The sequence below is a fragment of the Hyla sarda genome, chromosome 11 (assembly GCF_029499605.1).
Source record: "Hyla sarda isolate aHylSar1 chromosome 11, aHylSar1.hap1, whole genome shotgun sequence".
NCBI classification, from domain to species: domain Eukaryota; kingdom Metazoa; phylum Chordata; class Amphibia; order Anura; family Hylidae; genus Hyla; species Hyla sarda.
In genome coordinates, this window is record NC_079199.1 from 18282590 (window position 1) to 18303871 (window position 21282).

At 45.6% G+C, this 21282-nt stretch overlaps 1 long non-coding RNA gene across 1 annotated transcript; it reads left to right on the forward strand.

Annotated features, from left to right (window-relative positions):
- The first annotated feature begins 201 nt into the window (after positions 1 to 201).
- On the forward strand, positions 202 to 20867 carry LOC130295757 (uncharacterized). The gene is made up of 3 exons (XR_008848978.1): positions 202 to 306; positions 16199 to 16374; positions 20687 to 20867. It is a non-coding gene; the product is annotated as an uncharacterized LOC130295757 (long non-coding RNA).
- Positions 20868 to 21282: the final 415 nt, after the last annotated feature.

The window sequence follows — 21282 nt, forward strand, 5'->3', positions numbered from 1 at the left end:
GGAACATAACATTTCAGGCATGACACAATGCTGTACCTGGGATAATAAAGCATTTCTATTCAGTGGCCAAACCTCTGCCCCATCTCATAACAGCGCTAATCTCTCCGTGCCTTCCGTGAGTGGTGGAGTAATACTGCCCCCTACCTATAGTGAGGGTAACTCTTCTTCCTTTATTCCATTCTACCTGTACTGACACGAATGCAGAAATAAGGCATCAAATACAGGGTGATTGAAAAAGGACGGAGCAAAATGACAGCCTCGGAATACAGCGCAAATTTATCAACATGAAAAAAGGCATCTATCTAGGTAAGGTTTATCTATACACTACGAATGTTCAAAGTGATTGTTATTGATGACTGACAGATGTCTAGGGGGTAGTCCAGTTCTGTGATAATATGGGGGGGAGATTTATCAAAACCTGTGCAAAATGAAAGAAGCAAGGTGATTGGTTGCTATGGGCAACTGGGCAACTTTTCCTCTGGACAGGTTTTGGTAAGTCTCCCTCCATCATGGACTCTACTGTGTCAGGGATGTCTTGTCCCAGGTCGGTCAGATCCTATGGCTGGGAGGCCATCACGCCCCCTCCCATAGACTTGCATTGAGGGGGCGTGGCCGTGACTTCACGAGCGGGGCATAGCTGTGACATCATGAGCCTTCGCCCCACATCGCCAGACATCCAGTATGGTGCAAAGTTCGCTCCGTACACTGGATGTCTGTGTCCCGCAGCCGAGATCGCAGGGTTCCCCAGCAGCGGAACCCCCGCGATCAGACATCTTATCACCTATCCTTTGGATAGGGAATAAGATGTCTAGGGGCAGAGTACCCCTTTATTGTGGCCCTCACAGTAAGAAGTTGCAGGGTGTTGGATTTGGTGATCATGGAGGCCAGTGCAACATTGGTAAATTGTTTCGGTGCGGCCCAACCAACGTTCCAGTACAGTTTCGTTAAGGTATCGGCAAAGATCCAAATAGAAATGTGACGATCCTGCTGGTGACGTTTGGCAGATGTTCTTCTTTCTGTGGCACAGGCTTTTCCAAAACATGTCCAGCTAGGTGCAGCCAGTGACCGGATCCTCAGCATAAAAGAAGGAAGAGTAGACTTTGCTCCTGCTCAATACTTTGGGTGATTCCCTCATGTGCTTGATAAGGGCGCTTGGTTTTTCTGAGCCCCAAATTCTAACATTGTGCCTCCCCACAGAGGCCTCATGACTGACCATTCATCCTCTTACCATCGGTCCAGCAGGTCACAGAATTACACTTTGTGAGCTGGTTTTGGCTCCTAAAGAAGATGTAATCTGCATGGGTTACAAAGGGGGCGATTTAGTAACATACTGGTTTGAGGCCCCTGTACTTCCATACTGGTCAGTCTGGTCTATTTTCTAGGACTTCGCTCATACAGTTGGCATCCTGTTCATTGTCTCTTCTGAAGTCTTTAAATGGCCCAGGGGTTTTAACCTGATATTGTGGTGTTTTTAATTTCTTCACCCAATCAGCCAAATGCAGTTTCTGATGTCACAGTACAGGAAAATTAACAGTGATGTCATAGTATTATGATGATAAACACAATATGCCATAGTACATGGAAAATAAACACAGTGATGTCATTGTACAGGAATAATAAACAGTGATGTCACAGTACAGGGATAGAAAACACAGCAATGTCACTTTCTTGTATATTTAAAAAAAACTGCAATGTAACAGTACTGGAATAATAAACACAGTGATTGTACATGGTTAATATATAGTGATGTCACAGTACAGGGATAATATACACAGTGATGTCACAGTACAGGGATAATACACACAGTGATGTCACAGTACAGGGATAATATACAGAGTGATGTCACAGTACAGGGATAATATACACTGTGATGTCACAGTACAGGGATAATACACACAGTGATGTCACAGTACAGAGATAATACACACAGTGATGTCACAGTACAGGGATAATACACACAGTGATGTCACAGTACAGAGATAATACACACAGTGATGTCAGAGTACAGGGATAATACACACAGTGATGTCACAGTACAGGGATAATACACACAGTGATGTCACAGTACAGAGATAATACACACAGTGATGTCACAATACAGGGATAATACACACAGTGATGTCACAGTACAGAGATAATACATACAGTGATGTCACAGTACAGGGATAATACACACAGTGATGTAACAGTACAGGGATAGTACACACAGTGATGTCACAGTACAGGGATAATACACACAGTGATGTCACAGTATAGGGATAATACACACAGTGATGTCACAGTATAGGGATAATACACAGTGATGTCACAGTACAGGGATAATATACACAGTGATGTCACAGTACAGAGATAATACACACAGTGATGTCACAATACAGGGATAATACACACAGTGATGTCACAGTACAGGGATAATACACACAGTGATGTCACAGTACAGGGATAATACACACAGTGATGTCACAGTACAGGGATAATATACAGTGATGTCACAGTACAGGGATAATATACAGTGATGTCACAGTACAGGGAAAAAATACACAGTGATGTCACAGTACAGAGATAATATACACAGTGATGTCACAGTACAGAGATAATATACACAGTGATGTCACAGTACAGGGATAATATACACAGTGATGTCACAGTACAGGGATAATATACACAGTGATGTCACAGTACAGGGATAATATACACAGTGATGTCACAGTACAGGGATAATACACACAGTGCTGTCACAGTACAGGGATAATACACACAGTGCTGTCCCAGTACAGGGATAATACACACAGTGATGTCACAGTACAGAGATAATATACACAGTGATGTTACAGTACAGGGATAATATGCACAGTGATGTCACAGTACAGGGATAATACACACAGTGATGTCACAGTACAGGGATAATACACACAGTGATGTCACAGTACAGGGATAATATACAGTGATGTCACAGTACAGGGATAATATATACAGTGATGTCCCAGTACAGGGATAATACACACAGTGATGTCACAGTACAGGGATAATACACAGTGATGTCACAGTACAGGGATAATACACACAGTGATGTCACAGTACGTAAATAATAAACACTGTAATGTCACAGTATAAGAATAATACACACAGTGATGTCACAGTACAGGGATAATACACAGTGATGTCGCAGTACAGGGATAATACACAGTGATGTCGCAGTACAGTGATAATAAACATGGTGATGTCACAGTACAGGGAAAATAAACATGGTGATGTCACAGTACAGGGATAATACACACAGTGATGTCGCAGTACAGAGATAATACACACAGTGATGTCACAGTACAGGGATAATACACAGTGATGTCCCAGTACAGGGATAATACACAGTGATGTCACAGTACAGGGATAATACACAGTGATGTCACAGTACAGGGATAATACACACAGTGATGTCACAGTACAATGCTAATAAACACAGTGATGTCATAGTACATAGATATTAAGCACATTATGCTGGGTGCATTTCGTGTTGCTGTATATCATATCATAAAAATAATAAAGGATACTAAAAAAAACTAATTCTACTGTATGCCAAACAGAAAATGATGTTTCCAACTCACTTACATCAGGAGAAAAACACAATGCAACATATACTTTTTGGAGTAGACATAATAGTGCAGACTACTGTTCTACAGTATACAGCAAAAGAGAAGCCTCAGGTCCCAGGTCCCACATCTTACTGTTCTGCACCCTCGGTAGTTTAGCCTCTGACTAAAGGGTTAGATATTGCATAACATAATAAATGAATATTATGTCAGATATATATATATATATGTTGTTCAGAAACAGCTCCATTGATCTCTATAGGCTGTGTCTGGTATTACAGTCAAGTGAATGGGGCCGCGCTGCTATTCCAGAAATGGCCTGTGTGCAGTAGTAATGCAGCACCCTGGAGTTGTTAATTCTAATGAATTCACTGATCCGTATATATGATGTCGCCACCTTCTCGGATATATTGGAGTTTTCCGGTGAGGCGATGCCGCATTTTTTCAGCTGTTTGGATACTTCAAAAGATAACAGAAAATCATTGACGTGAAATAGTGTTAAGTAAACAGCTGACAGGTGCAACAAATTAACGTCTATTGATCTCTCCTGAGAACACGACTTACAGTAAAAGAGAATTAAAATTAAAGGTTTTTTTTTTTTTTATCTACTCGTTACAAGAAGACACTAAGAACTGATTCTACAAAATAATTGAAAATCTCTGAGCAATTTCCAGCAGTTTTGATTATTAAAAGTGATCAGCGGCTTACAGTATGGAGCCCATCGGTGGGCCAATCACATTGAGAATTATCTGGCTGAACTAGCAGTAACGGATGGTTACATGGAGCTCTGTTGGACACTTTTTTAAAGGCACAAAATTTTATTTCTATGCAAAGCACTGACCTCACTTCCTGTGTCTGTTACTAGAGACATTTTAAACCTAAAAACAGGCAGTGGACAGGAGATAGCAGAGAAGGGAGACACCTAGTGGTCAAAACTTTAGAGCTGTTTTTTTTCTGGGGTAAAAAGTCATTTATGGATTTACAGAAGTTCGAAAATTCGAATTTTATTTGCGAATATCGCATATTTGCGAATTCACGAATATTCGTGAATATAGCACAATATATTCGCAATAACGAATATTCGTTTTTGCGCAGTACACATCGCAGTACACATCCCTCTCTGCTTCCTAATACTACTGTGTGAGACTGGCGTACGAATTTCTGCATATGCGAATTTTCGCTTATGCTAATTTTTGCATATGCTAGTTTTCACACATGCGAATTTTCTTATATATGAATTTTCGGTTCATGTACATGTCCGCATATGCGAATTTCCGTTTTATACTAATTTTGTGTTACTTTTCTTATAAGCGAATTTTCTACCATGTACATTTTCGCATACACGCATTTTGTTTTATGCGAATTTACTCTTGTATAGATGTTCGCATATGCGAGTTTTCGTTACCCTAATTCCCTGTTAATTTTCTTAATTGCGCATTTTCTCCCATGTACATTTTCGCACATTTTGTTTATGCGAATTTTCTCTTGTATAGATGTTCGCATCTGCGAGTTTTCGTTATACTAATTCCCTGTTAATTTTGTTATATGCGAATTTTCTCCCATGTATATTTTCGCATATGCGCGTTTTTGTTTTTGCGAATTTTTCTCTTGTGTGAATGTTCGTATATGCGAATTTCCGTTTATGTTAATTTTCGCACATGTAAAAGTTTCGTATATGCGAAATTGTTTTCCCCTATGCGAAAATTAACGCGAATATTATGGGTATGCGAATTTAGCGAATATATGACGAATATTCGGCCATATATTCACGAAATATCGCAAATTCGAATATGGCCTATGCCGCTCAACACTAGTAATTTTAGGAATCACATAAAGTCTTTATAGAGGAGGCAAGTTTTTTGAAATGACAGTGACCATATAATGGTCCCGCCAAAAGTACGCTGCAATAAAAATGTTCTGAGGGACGTTCCTGCCAAAAGTCCATCCAGGAACCAGTCTAGTCTAAATCAGTTGTCCTTCTTCTCCTCACCAGTCCTGGGTAGGCCATGTGAGAAGGCGAAGGTCTAGGCCAGTGATCTTCAACCTGTGGACCTCCAGATGTTGCAAAACTACAACTCCCAGCATGCCCGGACAGCCGTTGGCTGTCCGGGCATGCTGGGAGTTGTAGTTTTGCAACATCTGGAGGTCCGCAGGTTGAAGACCACTGGTCTAGGCTTAGTTTAGTGTGTTTCCCTGCCAGCAAAGCCTGTTGTGCAGCAAGTTAGCGTAGCCCTGGCTCTGTCAGAAAATTTCTAATACTGTTGTGAGTTGCTAAATCACAACCTGAGTCAGCTCTTGGTCAGTCAAAGATGATCACAGCAGCGTGGCGTTTCTGGAGGCTTTACCCAAAAACTATCTCCAGTCCATGCTGTGAGGGTATCCATTAGAGATGAGCGAACTTACAGTAAATTCGATTCGTCACGAACTTCTCGGCTCGGCAGTTGATGGCTTTTCCTGCGTAAATTAGTTCAGCCTTCAGGTGTTCCCGTGGGCTGGAAAAGGTGGATACAGTCCTAGGAAAGAGTCTCCTAGGACTGTATCCCCCTTTTCCAGCCCACCGAAGCACCGGAAAGCTGAACTAATTTATGCAGGAAAAGTCATCAACTGCCGAGCCGAGAAGTTTGTGACGAATCGAATTTACTGTAAGTTCGCTCATCTCTAGTATCCATCTCTACAATCATATCCTAATCAATTCTATCTGATCTGGCTTAACAATTCTCCCTCTTACAGCAGTTTCTACAGCAAGAGGGAGAGTTGTCAAAAGAGTACTCTGGTGAAAAGCTGTTTTTATTTTTATTTTTAAATCAACTGGTACCAGAAAGTTAAACAGATTCGTAAATGACTTCTATTTAAAAATCTTAATCCTTTCTGTAGTTATCAGCTGCTGTATTCTCCACAGGAAGTTCTTTTCTTTTTGAATTTCTTTTCTGTCTGACCACAGTGCTCTCTGCTGACATCTCTGTACATGTCAGGAACTGTCCAGAGCAGGAGAGGTTTGCTATGGGGATTTGCTCCTTCTCTGGGCAGTTCCTGACACTGACAGAGGTGTCAGCAGAGAGCACTGTGGTCAGACAGAAAAGAAATTGAAAAAGAATAGAACTTCCTCTGGAGCATACAGCAGCTGATAAGTACTGGAAGGATTAACCACTTAAAGGGGTAGTCCAGTGGTGAAAAACGTATCCCCTATCCTAAGGATAGGGGATAAGTTTGAGATCGCAGGAGGTCCGACCGCTAGGACCCCCTGCAATCTCTCTGTACGGGGGCCAGGCTCTCCGGCCAGACATCGGGTGTCGACCCCCGCACGAAGCGGCGGCTGACACGCCCCTCAATACATCACTATGGCAGAGCCGGAGATTGCCGAAGGCAGTGCTCCGGCTCTGCCATAGAGTTGTATTGAGGGGGCGTGTCGGCTGCCGCTTCGTGCAGGGGTCGACACGCCCACTTCGCGTGGGCTGCCGGGGCCCCATACAGGAGATCGCGGGGGGCCCCAGCGGTCGGACCCCCTGCGATCTCAAACTTATCCCCTATCCTTAGGATAGGGGATAAGTTGTTCACCACTTGTTCACTACTGGACTACTCCTTTAAGGACTCAGCATTTTTCTGTTTTTGCACTTTCGGGTTTTTCCTCCTTACCTTTTAAAAATCATAACCCTCTCAATTTTGAACCTAAAAATACATATGATGGCTTATTCTTTGCGCCACCAATTCTACATTGTAATGACATCAGTCATTTTTCCCAAAAATCTACGATGAAATAGAGAAAAAAAATCATTGTGCGACAAAATGGAAGAAAAAAAATTTGGGGGGCTTTCGTTTATACGCAGTACATTTTTCAGTAAAAATGACACCTTCTCTTTATTCTGTAGGTCCATACGGTTAAAATGATACCCTACTTATATAGGTTTGATTTTGTCGTACTTCTGAAAAAAATCATAACTACATGCAGGAAAATTTAAACCTTTAAAATTGTCCTCTTCTGACCCCTATAACTTTTTTATTTTTCCACGTACAGGGCGGTATGAGTTTTTATAGCTACCATTTTTGTTCTGATGAGACTTTTTTATAACTTTTTATTAATTTTTTTATGGTATAAAAAGGGACCAAAAAGACGCTATTTTGGACTTTGGAATTTTTTTTTCCGCATACACTATTGACCGTGTGGTTATATTAATGGTATGTCTTTATAGTTCAGACATTAACGCACGCAGCGATACCACATATGTTTATTTTAATTTTTATTTACACAGTTTTTTTTATGGGAAAAGGGGGGTGATTCAAACTTTTCTTAGGGAAGGGGTTAAATCATCTTTACTAACTTTATTTTTTTTCACTTTTTTTTGCAATGTTATAGCCCCCATAAGGGACTATAACATCTTGATTCAATACACTGATCACTGCCATTGCATTGCAATGCATTGATCAGTGTTATCGGCGGTTGCTGAAAGCCTGGATTTCAGGCTTGGAGCAAACAATCGCCGATCAGACGCACAGGAGGCAGGTAAGGCACCCTTCTTTTGCGTCCTAGCTGATCAGGACATCGCGATTTTACCGATGGTTCTGATCAGCCCGACTGAGTTGCCTTGAAACTTTCACTTTAGACACATCTACAGAGTTTAGATGCGTCTAAAGAGTTAATGCCGGACATCTGCCTGAACTGCGATGTCCGGCATTAGCCGCGGGTCCTGGCTGCTGATAGCTCCTCAGCTCCTGAGCTTGCTTCATAACCCTCCCGTGCCGCAGCGCCGTTTAGAAATGGCATTTTGCGGCAAGGGGTTAAGATTTTTAAATAGAAGTCATTTACAAATCTGTTTAACTTTCTGGCACCAGTAGATTTAAAGAAAATTGTTTTCCACTGAAGTACCCCTTTAAGCCATAGGAGAAAGAAGTTGTACAAGGGCTCTTCTGCCAACACAGAACTTTTTGTGGTTTCTGACAGAAATCAGACCTGTGTGGTGTGAGATAGGAAATTATAATGCAGCTAAATCTTCCAAGTCTATTCACCACAGTGAGCCCCTCCTTATAGAGCTAGAATACTTGGACTGCGTCCGTAACCTTTAGCAACAATTCAAGTGCTTATAGGTTTATCAGAGACTGTCCTACAGCAGGGAACTGTGTCCAAAAACCCTGCAACCAACTTAGAATTGTGTATAGGTTTACCCCGAGGTCAAGGACTTCTCTAGTTGTGCAGACCGCCAAATTCAAAAGTTGCATGGGTCCACAGGGGGAGATACAGGTTCCAGCCAGACCGCAAACCTACCGTGACACAAGAGACTTTATTAGAGGGACTACTTCCCGCTGCTGCCCTGCACTACTACACCTATCATCCTCATGTTCCCCACACTAACCGATAATTTAAAAAATCAAATACATTTCCCATCACTATACTTAAAAAAATTATTAAAGAGTACCTCTCATGATCTTGTTAAATTTTATAATCCTCCCAGGTCACTGCCCCCATCATGATAAACCCCCCCCCCCCCCCCCCCGGCCTTTATTTTTATTATTTGTTAGTTTTCTACCTTGATATTGTTCTGTATTTTCTGTTCAGTTGTCACGATTCGGCTTCCAGGTAGTGGATCCTCTGTGTCAGCGAGGGATTGGCGTGGACCGTGCTAGTGGACCGGTTCTAAGAGGCTACTGGTTTTCACCAGAGCCCGCCGCAAAGCGGGATGGTCTTGCTGCGGCAGTAGCAACCAGGTCGTATCCACTAGCAACGGCTCTACCTCGCTGACTGCTGAGAAGGCGTGGGACAGAAGGACTAGGCAGAGGCAAGGTCAGACGTAGCAGAAGGTCGGGGGCAGGCGGCAAGGTTCGTAGTCAGGATGGGTAGCAGAAGTTCAGGTACACAGGCTTTGGACACACTAAACGCTTTCACTGGCACAAGGCAACAAGATCCGGCAAGGGAGTGCATGGGAGGAGGTCAGATAAAGGCAGGGAGCAGATGGAAGCCAATTAAGCTAATTGGGCCAGGCACCAATCATTGGTGCACTGGCCCTTTAAGTCTCAGAGAGCTGGCGCGCGCGCGCCCTAGAGAGCGGAGCCGCGCGCGCCAGCACATGACAGCAGGGGACCGGGACGGGTAAGTGACCTGGGATGCGATTCGCGAGCGGGCGCGTCCCGCTGTGCGAATCGCATCCCCAACGGCCATGACAGTGCAGCGCTCCCGGTCAGCGGGACTGACCGGGGCGCTGCAGGGAGAAAGACGCCGTGAGCGCTCCGGGGAGGAGCGGGGACCCGGAGCGCTAGGCGTAACAGTACCCCCCCCCTTAGGTCTCCCCTTCTCTTTGTCCGGTAACTGCCTCCCCTGGGATGAGGACACCGGGAAAGAATGGAGGGTTTCCTCAACGGCAGGCAGTACAGCAGGAGTGGGGATGGGGAGGGAGGGCAGAGGGCGAGGCCTGGCACGGGGCAGTGTGACACCAGGACGGGGGCCATAGGGAGGCGCAGAGGCTTGCCTGACGGGACTGGGAGGGGGGGAGAGGCACTTCCTGTGGCAGGCAGAGTCCCAGTTCCTGATCTCCCCGGTGGTCCAATCAATGGTGGGGGAATGAAGCCGGAGCCAAGGCAGACCGAGGAGGACCTCAGAGGTACAGTTGGGGAGAATGAAGAACTCAATCCTCTCAAGGTGGGGTCCAATAGACATGAGGAGGGGCTCTGTGCGGTAACGCACGGTGCAGTCCAATCTGGCTCCGTTGACCGCGGAAATGTAGAGCGGCTTGACGAGACGGGTCACCGGGATGCTGAATTTATTAACAAACGACTCCAAAATAAAATTTCCAGAGGCACCGGAGTCCAAGCAGGCCACGGCTGAGAGGGAGGAGTTGGCTGAAGAAGAAATCCGCACGGGTACCGTGAGACGTGGAGAAGCAGACTTGGAACCAAGAGACGCCACACCCACGTGAGCTGGGTGCGTGCGTGCGTTTCCCAGGCGTGGAGGACGGATAGGGCAATCCACCAAGAAATGCTCGGTACTGGCACAGTAAAGACAGAGATTTTCTTCTCTACGGCGATTCCTCTCTTCCTGGGTCAGGCGAGACCGATCTACTTGCATGGCCTCCTCGGCGGGAGGCCCAGGCGAAGACTGCAAAGGATGCTGTGGGAGAGGTGCCCAGAGATCTAAGTCTTTTTCCTGGCGGAGCTCTTGGTGTCGCTCAGAAAAACGCATGTCAATGCGGGTAGCCAAATGGATGAGTTCTTGGAGGTTGGCAGGAATCTCTCGTGCGGCCAGCACATCCTTGATGCGACTGGATAGGCCTTTTTTAAAGGTCGCGCAGAGAGCCTCATTATTCCAGGATAGTTCAGAAGCAAAAGTACGGAATTGTATGGCGTACTCGCCAACGGAAGAATTACCCTGGACCAGGTTCAACAGGGCAGTCTCGGCAGAAGAAGCTCGGGCTGGCTCCTCGAAGACACTCCGGAGTTCAGCGAAGAAGGCCTGGACTGTGGCTGTGGCAGGATCATTGCGGTCCCAGAGCGGTGTGGCCCAAGACAAGGCCTTTCCTGAAAGAAGGCTTACTACGAACGCCACCTTAGACCGTTCTGAAGGAAACAAGTCCGACAACATCTCCATATGCAGGGAACACTGAGACAAAAATCCACGGCAGAGTTTAGAGTCCCCATCAAATTTGTCCGGCAGGGACAAGCGGAGGCTAGGAGCGGCCACTCGCTGCGGAGGAGGTGCAGGAGCTGGCGGAGGAGATGGTTGCTGCTGTAGCAGAGGCAGAAGTTGCTGTAACATGGCGGTCAACTGCGACAGCTGCTGTCCTTGTTGGGCAATCTGCTGCGATTGCTGAGCGACCACCGTGGGAAGATCAGCGAGACTTGGCAGCGGCACCTCAGCGGGATCCATGGCCGGATCTACTGTCACGATTCGGCTTCCAGGTAGTGGATCCTCTGTGTCAGCGAGGGATTGGCGTGGACCGTGCTAGTGGACCGGTTCTAAGAGGCTACTGGTTTTCACCAGAGCCCGCCGCAAAGCGGGATGGTCTTGCTGCGGCAGTAGCAACCAGGTCGTATCCACTAGCAACGGCTCTACCTCGCTGACTGCTGAGAAGGCGTGGGACAGAAGGACTAGGCAGAGGCAAGGTCAGACGTAGCAGAAGGTCGGGGGCAGGCGGCAAGGTTCGTAGTCAGGATGGGTAGCAGAAGTTCAGGTACACAGGCTTTGGACACACTAAACGCTTTCACTGGCACAAGGCAACAAGATCCGGCAAGGGAGTGCATGGGAGGAGGTCAGATAAAGGCAGGGAGCAGATGGAAGCCAATTAAGCTAATTGGGCCAGGCACCAATCATTGGTGCACTGGCCCTTTAAGTCTCAGAGAGCTGGCGCGCGCGCGCCCTAGAGAGCGGAGCCGCGCGCGCCAGCACATGACAGCAGGGGACCGGGACGGGTAAGTGACCTGGGATGCGATTCGCGAGCGGGCGCGTCCCGCTGTGCGAATCGCATCCCCAACGGCCATGACAGTGCAGCGCTCCCGGTCAGCGGGACTGACCGGGGCGCTGCAGGGAGAAAGACGCCGTGAGCGCTCCGGGGAGGAGCGGGGACCCGGAGCGCTAGGCGTAACATCAGTCTTCAGATTCACAAACAGGGAAGGGGCGTTCCCCAGCAGATGTGACATCATCTGAAGCCATACAGGGGAGAACTTCCTCCCTCACTCTGCTACACACAGCCCAGAGCAGTTCAGTGTGAGATAAGCTCCGATTGGATAAGGCTGAACACACTTCCCGCATTTCCTGATTTTGGACTTCTGCCAGACCAGCAGGAGTCCAAAGTCTGTGCAAAAGATAGGGAGAAATGTGCTCTGGAAAAGTAGGGAGACACCTAGTGGCAGCTTTTTTAAACACAAATATAACATAGAAAACATAATTTTTTTTTAAACAAAGTACATTAGAAAGATTTTTATTTACCATAAGGAATGCAATAGCAAAAAATTGTTTTAATGAGAGCGCCCATTTTAGAAATCTAAAATTAAATATGTGAAAAGATAAGGGACCTAAAGGTCATCCAACGTCATGGCATGGTCATTTCATGAATGTGGGAAACAAAAGTGGATTTACCTTCATATGGAACATCTGGTTAGGACTATACATTTTGACTTATCTTTACTGATCTTACAGACTTAAAACGCGTAGTCCTATCCCGATGGGCTCCCGTGTAGTGGTGTAGGTTTATGCCATTACCTGAAAAGGGAAATGTTTACAAGAACAATACAACCTGATGCTTGATGGAAAAAAAAAACAGTTGGGTTTTGAAACGCGTTGCGTGCACTTTATATCAAACCTGTGTCCGTGACAGCGCAATCCAGCTTCCGTTTCCTTTCTTCTCCTTGTCTCCATTGTTTACACGCTGTGTGCTGAGATTGGGAAGCCGCTGCTGTCGTTTGGATATATATACACCCTTTCGAGCGTTGTGCCTCTCCAGCACAACGGAATCGGGTGAGCGAGTTTTTTTTCTACCTGATCACCTCCACATTGATTCCACACAGGGAGCGCTCCGTGTTCTTTTGAACCTGATACTATAGAATTTTTACTCAGGGCACTGAAGTTGGCGTCCATTGGTTGAAACCACTTGAATGCATCAATTACCCCTCGTTGTTGTTTATGGTGAGATTGGCTAAGTTATTGTCGACCCCTGTATCTTCTCTGCTGTTCATCTCTTTTTCTATTCTAAGTTAACTGTATGACCTGTCATTTATTTTCATTGGTAAGGTCAACCATTGGGAATGTAGAGATGAACAGCTGAATGTGTTATTTTAATACTATTGTAATCCCACATCATATGCATAAAGGAACTTGTCTCCACTTGACATTTTCCATAAGAGTCACTTGTAGCGTAATCAGAATATAAGGGTCTTGGTGTGGGTGGGAAAAAATTTATAGAGATGGGAAAGAAGAGCCTTAACTACATCCATCTGACCCTTCAACTGATTGCTCTAATTTATGGTGGTCACCTCCTTCAGAACTTCTTCAGAAAGTTGTATTTCTTCTATGCACTCCCGAGAGTATCTCCACGTAGATTAAGAACGTCATTTTACAATTGTTAAACGGCATCGGCATAAGAAATTGAATATGTGCAAAGCCTTATCCAATCTAATCCCAATGATAAGGAACTGACCATATCATTAAAGGGGTACTCCACTGGAAAACATTCTTTTCAAATCAACTGGTGCCAGAAAGTTGGCAGATTTGTAAATTACTTCTATTTAAAAATCTTAATCCTTCCAGTACTTATCAGGTGCTGTATACTACAGAGGAAGTTCTTTTGTTTTGTTTTTTTTTATTTCCTTTCTGTCTGACCACAGTGCTCTCTGCTGACATCTCTGGCCATTTTAGGAACTCTAGAGATAGGGAAGTAAGAATAATATTGTTTGGACCCAAAGAGTGAGATTAACATATAAATTAACTGCTCACCCTGGGTGGTTGTGTAGTCGCATACACAACAATGGAAAAGGTGTATAGGGTAGGTCGTCTGCTGCCCTCCGGGATAGATACGGCAATAGATATTTGGCTTCAGAAGAATCCGGCTCACGGCGCTGATCGACCAAACAGGTAGATTGACTAAAAGAGGATTTATTGACCAGAATGCAACGCGTTTCGCTGCACATGCGCAGCGAAACGCGTTGCATTCTGGTCAATAAATCCTCTTTTAGTCAATGGCAATAGATATTTGGCTTCAGAAGAATCCGAGTCACGGCGCTGATCGACCAAACAGGTATATTGACTAAAAGAGGATTTATTGACCAGAGTCCATTTTAAGAACTGTCCAGAGTAGAAGAAAATCCCCATAGAAAACATATGCTGCTCTGTACAGTTCCTAAAATGGACAGAGATGTCAGCAGAGAGCTCTGTGTTCCAAAAAGAAAACCATTTCCTCTGTAGTATTCAGCAGCTAATAAGTACTGGAAGGATTAAGAATTTTTAATAGAAGTAATTTACAAATCTGTTTAAGTTTCTGGCACCAGTTGATTAAAAAAAAAAATTTCCACCGGAGTACCCCTTTAAAGAGTACCTCTCCTGATCTTGATAAATGTTATAATCTTCAGATTCACAGACTGGAAAGGGGCGTTCCCCAGCAGGCGTGACATCATCTGAAGCCATACAGGGGAGAACTTCCTCCCTCACTCTGCTACACACAGCCCAGAGCAGTTCAGTGTGAGATGAGCTATGATTGGCTAATAAATATGGGGGGAAAAAATGAAATAGTGCTCAGCTCACCACCCACAATGGATACAAATGCAGAAGGACTCAGGCTGTATGGTAGTTCCTGGAGCACGGACTGTGCGGGCCGCTCTCAGGTAAGTTGCTGTTACTGTCTTAGATTAAAATATAGCTATTACAGGGTTACTGCAGCCCTGTTTGTCCGGGTGTGGCACCAATATCCATATCAGGTTTTGTATGTGCTGCAGCTGAAAACGACCGTCTCTGTCGTCACACGCTGAACCTGCTGCCCGGCGTCTCGCAGGCTTTCACGTGTTATTCCTTTCATTTCTTCTATGAGTGTATTTAAGCCACCACTGTATTGTGTTACCTTGCCATGACTAAGAGCTGGTTTTAAGCTCGAAACGCGTCGGCATGCTGTTTTTAATGCACTTGAGGTGTTATTTTGTTTTTGTTTCCATGTTTTTTAATCTAAGACAGTAAAATCTATGTTTTAACAGCTGGACCTCCCCTTCCATCTATGATTGGCTAAGGCTGGGTCAGCTGACTATCTGTGAACTACAGGATGACATCATCACTTAAAGATCCCCTCCTGCCAACCCACAGACCCCTCCCCACCCAAGTCTGTATGCTGCTGATATTTCTATGAGATCAGGATATATAGTAGTTATACACCTCTCCTCCAGCTCTATCTGTATACTGCTGCTAACTCTATGGGATCAGGATATATAGTAGCTATACACCTCCCCTCCAGCTCTATCTGTACACTGCTGCTCTCTCTCTCTCTATGGGATCAGGTGATATAGTAGTTAAAATGTATTTAATGTATGAACACACCCTAAAGATTTGAAATCTTTACAAGACACCTCCGTTGTGATCATAGGGCAAAGAACTTTTGCCTTATGGCAAAGTTTCTCTAAAAAAAAATACACACCATGAATAGTGTTGAGCGGCATAGGCCATATTCGAATTCGCGAATATTCGCGAATATATGGAGGAATATTCGTCATACATTCGCGAATATTCGCATATTCGTTATACCCTCGTTTTATTTTCGCGTATGCGAAAATACGCACATGCGAAAATTAGCATATGTGGAAATTCGCATATGCGAAAATTAGCATATGCTAATTTTCGCATATGCGAAGTTTTGCGCGCCAGTCTCACACAGTAGTATTACAGCCTTCTTTACACCACACAAGCTGGAAGCAGAGAGGGGTGATCACTGTGATGTGTGATGTGAAGAAAAAAAAAAAAAAAAACGAATATTCGTAATTACGAATATATAGCGCTATATTCGCGAAATTCGCGAATTCGCGAATATGCGATATTCGCGAATAATATTCGAATTGCGAATATTCGCGAGCAACACTAACCATGAATAGGAAAATGCATTATAACAGCACATAATGTGAACTGACCTTAACCCACTTATGTGTTCTCTCTCTACCAGGTGAACTCCAGCACTTACAGCTTAATTAGATGACCAGGTGCAGTGATCAAACACAACACCCAAAGGAAGAGGATTCATGGGAAATGTTAGGCTGCAGTACAGAATGACTGCAAACCAACATGGAACTGCAAACCAACATGGAGCCAATACCCTGCCTGCTACATCAGCTAAAACAGGTAAGCACAAGGCATACACAAGAACCTCTGCAAAATTGCTAATACTGCACTATAAAAAAAAATAATATTAATAATAATTCCCAGAGTGCTATTTTACATGGATTATAGGATATAAAATGTATCCACGGGTTGTATCTGGTATTGCAGCTCGACCTCATTCACTACTACCAATGGATAGGTGTTGTTTAACCCCATGGGTTTAAATAGCGAAAACAATTCATGTGTAGCTGAGGGCGCGCTGCAGATTTCCCAACCTTATAATTCTGATAGATTACGCAGATTTGTCACAGATATGGCTTCCACCCTTTGCAATGCGTAGGATGAGTCTGACCTTAAATCTGCATCCAATCTGAAAGTAACACGTGGATTACAATGCAGATTTGTCACAGATTTGCTGTGAAATCCGCAATGTAAAGGTTCTGCAGCGTGAGGAATCAAAAGCCCCATTGTTTCTATTTATTTCACAGATAGACTCAGATGTACTACACACATTAACCATGTAGGTAAGGGTTTTTCAACCACTGTGCCTCCAGCTGTTGCTAAACTACAACTCCCAGCATGCCCGGACAGCCTTCGGCTGTCCGGGCATGCTGGAAGTTGTAGTTTTGCTACAGCTGGAGGCACACTGATTAGGAAACACTGATATAGATGAGTTCAAATCACAGCCGACTCTGCCTATGTAGGCAAAATAGGCAGCCGCCTAGAGCGCACTCTTGATAGGGCGGGGGCCTGCCCGCAGCAATAAAGTTAACCAGCATCACAAGGACCTGCCCATCCAGCAAAAGCTTGCCACCCCAGTAGTAAGGAGATTACATGAGGAGGGGGTTTGTTACAGTGTGCCACCACAGTAGTAAGGAGATTATATGAGAAGGAGGTTTGTTACAGTGTGTCACCCCAGTAGTAAGGAGATTATATGAGAAGGAGGTTTGTTACAGTGTGTCACCCCAGTAGTAAGGTAATTACATGAGGAGGAGGTTTGTTACAGTGTGTCACCCCAGTAATAAGGTGATTGCATGTGGAGGAGGTTTGTTACAGTGTGTCACCCCAGTAGTAAGGAGATTACATGAGTAGGAGGTTTGTTACAGTGTGTCACCAAAGTAGTAAGGAGATTACATGAGGAGGAGGTTTGCTACAATGTGTCACCAAAGTAGTAAGGAGATTACATGAGGCGGAGGTTTGTTACAGTGTGTCACTCCAGTAGTAAGGAGATTACATGAGGAGGAGGTTTGTTACAGTGTGTCACCTTAGTAGTAAGATAATTACATAAGAAGGAGGTTTGTTACAGTGTGTCACCCCAGAAGTAAGGAGATTACATGAGGAGTAGGTTTGTTACACTTTGTCACCCCAGTAGTAAGGAGATTACATGAGGAGGAGGTTCGTTACAGTGTGTCACCCCAGTAGTAAGGAGATTACATGAGGAAGAGGTTTATTACAATGTGTCACCCCAGTTGTAAGGTGGGCGTGTCAAAGGGCGGAGCAACAAGCAGGGTCAAGGGGTGGCAAAATTAGCTTTCACCTAGGGTGGCAGAAATTCTTGCACCAGGCCTGGTTAAAATATCTCATTTGGTCTTTCCTTGGTTGCCCCAATCAGCTCACACATTGCATAGCTTCAATATGTGAAACGCTCCTCATAGAGGACTTACGGCCATTTTGTTGATTAACCTTAAAGGGGTACTCCGCTGAAAAAATTGTTTTTTAAATCAACAGGAGCCAGAAAGTTAAGCAGGTGTGTAAATTTAAAAATCTTAATCCTTCCAGTACTTCAGCTTCGGTATACTACAGAGGAAGTTCTTTTCTTTTTGAATTTCACAGTGCTCTCTGCTGACACCTCTGTACATTTTGGGAACTGTCCAGAGCAGGAGCAAATCCCCAAAGCAAACCTCTCCTGCTCTGGACAGTTCCTGACTCAGACAGAGTTGCAGCAGAGAGCACTGTGGTCAGACAGAAAATAAATTCAAAAAGAAAAGAACTTCCTCCGGAGCATACAGCAGCTGATAAGTACTAGAATGATTAAGATTTTTAAATAGAAGTAATTTACAAATATGTTTTCTCTCACAAGAGAGTCGTCTTTTCACAAGTGTCCTACATTTAACCCAAATGTTCTGTACTATACAATCACTAGTGACCACTGTCAAACAAAGCCACAACCGGTCAGCCGAAACTTTCGTCGGTAGCCAAGATTGTAACCTATCAAATATTCAGAGGATAGGTGAAAAGTTGGCGATCAGGGGAAGGTCCAGCAGCTGGGATATACAGCCTTCCAGAAGCTTCTGCATAGAAGCTTAGCTGGGAAATGTATCACATGACCAATGTATCACTCATCTCTACACAATATGCAAAGTTTAACTCTTACACTCTCATTATACCTTATAGTGTTGGGCAATGCATTGTACACAAATAGTTTTACAAGTTAGCTTTCAGTACCCTATATACAGAAAAGGGTAGAAGAGGGTTTCCACAGGCACATGACAACTTCTAAAACTGTTTGTGTACATAGCATTGCCTTAAAGGGGTACTCTGCTCTAGACATCTTCTCCCTATCCAAAGGACCCCCAGGGGACACCCGCTATCTCTCCTGCACCGAGCTAAGTTTGCTCCATGTGTGATGACTCACGATACATATATCGTGACATCACTGCTGTGTCCCCTCATGATGTCACACTCCGATCACTCAATGCAAGCCTATGTGAGGGGGCGTGACAGCCATCACGCCCCCTCCCATAGACTTGCATTGAGGGGGCGGAGCCGTGACCTCACAATACTTCGGCCCCTGTATAGCGAGTCATCACACACGGAGAGGTGATTGGTGTGTGGTGGGAGGGGGTGTGTCCATTCCTTGTGGTGGTGGGAGGTGATTGGTGTGTGGTGGGAGGGGGTGTGTCCATCCCTTGTGGTGGTGGGAGGTGATTGGTGTGGTGGGAGGGGGTGTGTCCATCCCTTGTGGTGGTGGGAGGTGATTGGTGTGTGGTGGGGGAGGGGTGTCCATCCCTTGTGGTGGTGAGAGGTGATTGGTGTGTGGTGGGAAGGGGTGTGTCCATCCCTTGTGGTGGTGGGAGGTGATTGGTGTGTGGTGGGGGGGTGTCCATCCCTTGTTGTGATGGGAGGTGATTGGTGTGTCGTGGGAGGGGGTGTGTCCATCCCTTGTGGTGGTGGGAGATGATTGGTGTGTGGTGGGGTGTGTCCATCCCTTGTGGTGGTGGGAGGTGATTGGTGTGTGTTGGGAGGGGGGTGTACATTTCTTGTAGTGGTAAGAGGTGATTGGTGTGTGGTGGTAGGGGGTGTGTCCATCCCTTGTGGTGGTGAGAGGTGATTGGTGTGTGGTGGGGGAGGGGTGTCCATCCGTTGTGGTGGTGGGAGGTGATTGGTGTGTGGTGGGAGGGGGTGTGTCCATCTCTTGTGGTGGTGGGAGGTGATTGGTGTGTGGTGGGGGGTGTCCATCCCTTGTTGTGATGGGAGGTGATTGGTGTGTGGTGGGAGGGGGTGTGTCCATCCCTTGTGGTGGTGGAGGTGATTGGTGTGTGGTGGGGGGTGTCCATCCCTTGTGGTGGTGGGAGGTGATTGGTGTGTGTTGGGAGGGGGTGTGTCCATCTCTTGTAGTGGTAAGAGGTGATTGGTGTGTGGGGGTAGGGGGTGTGTCCATCCCTTGTGGTGGTGAGAGGTGATTGGTGTGTGGTGGGGGGGTGTCCATCCCTTGTGGTGGTGGGAGGTGATTGGTGTGGTGGGAGGGGGGGTGTCCATCCCTTGTGTAGGTGGGAGGTGATTGGTGTGTAGTGGGGGGGGTCCATCCCTTGTTGTGGTGGGAGGTGATTAGTGTGTGGTGGGAGGGGGTGTGTCCATCCCTTGTGGTGTGGGAGGTGATTAGTGTGTGGTGGGGGGTGTCCATCCCTTGTGGTAGTGGGAGGTGATTGGTGTGTGTTGGGAGGGGGTGTGTCCATCTCTTGTAGTGGTAAGAGGTGATTGGTGTGTGGTGGTATGGGGTGTGTCCATCCCTTGTGGTGGTGAGAGGTGATTGGTGTGTGGTGGGAGGGGGTGTGTCCATCCCTTGTGGTGGTGGGAAGCGATTGGTGTGTGGTGGGAGGGGGTGTGTCCATCCCTTGTGGTGGTGGGAGGTGATTGATGTGTCTGTTCATGTAAAAGGCCCAGGAGGGTAACGTAGGGGCCACATGGGATGGGCTCCTCTCCCCTGCCCCCACCCCCTCTTTTTCCATAGGTGTTATCTAAAGCACATAAAGGTTTTACAGATTAACCGGTCAGTATAGTAAGGGTTAATGAATATTTACCCATTTACGTTGGTGCTGAGCTTCTCTTGCAGGGCTGTTGCTGGGCAGATGTTAGCTGACTGCGGATTGGCTGCGAGTCTGGAAGCGGGAATCTTGGAAGGTATATATGACCAGGCATCGCTGTTGCTCGGGTCAGTCCGGCGAACCTGCGAAGAAAGAAGATTCGAGCTCAACCACCCCCCCTCCCCTTGTCACGGCCGTTGTTGATGGATGCCACCGATTCAGGTGGGCAGCTGTGTTGGTTGGTTATTGAAAGGGGGTCACCCAGAATGTTCTGGGTGGACAGCTGGTGGTTATTTAAAGTTGGTGAGTTCATTACAGTCTATGGAGTTTATTAGTTTATATACATTTATGGTTTAATGGAATTTTATTTAATAAATTATTAAATAAATTATTTATTTATTTAATATTTATTCCATTCAATAAACGGCCGTTGCCTTTATTCCCAAATGGTTGTTGTCGTTATTTAGGGAGGGTGTTGGGTTGGGTGGGGGCAGTGTGAGGGGTCCCTATCCCATGCAGCCTTGTCCATAAGTAATTTCTTGTCTATGAGACCTGGACAAGCTGATGTTGCTGGAGGATTGGTTTTTGTTTCAGTAGGTATGGGGACCCCTAGTGGTAGGAGGGG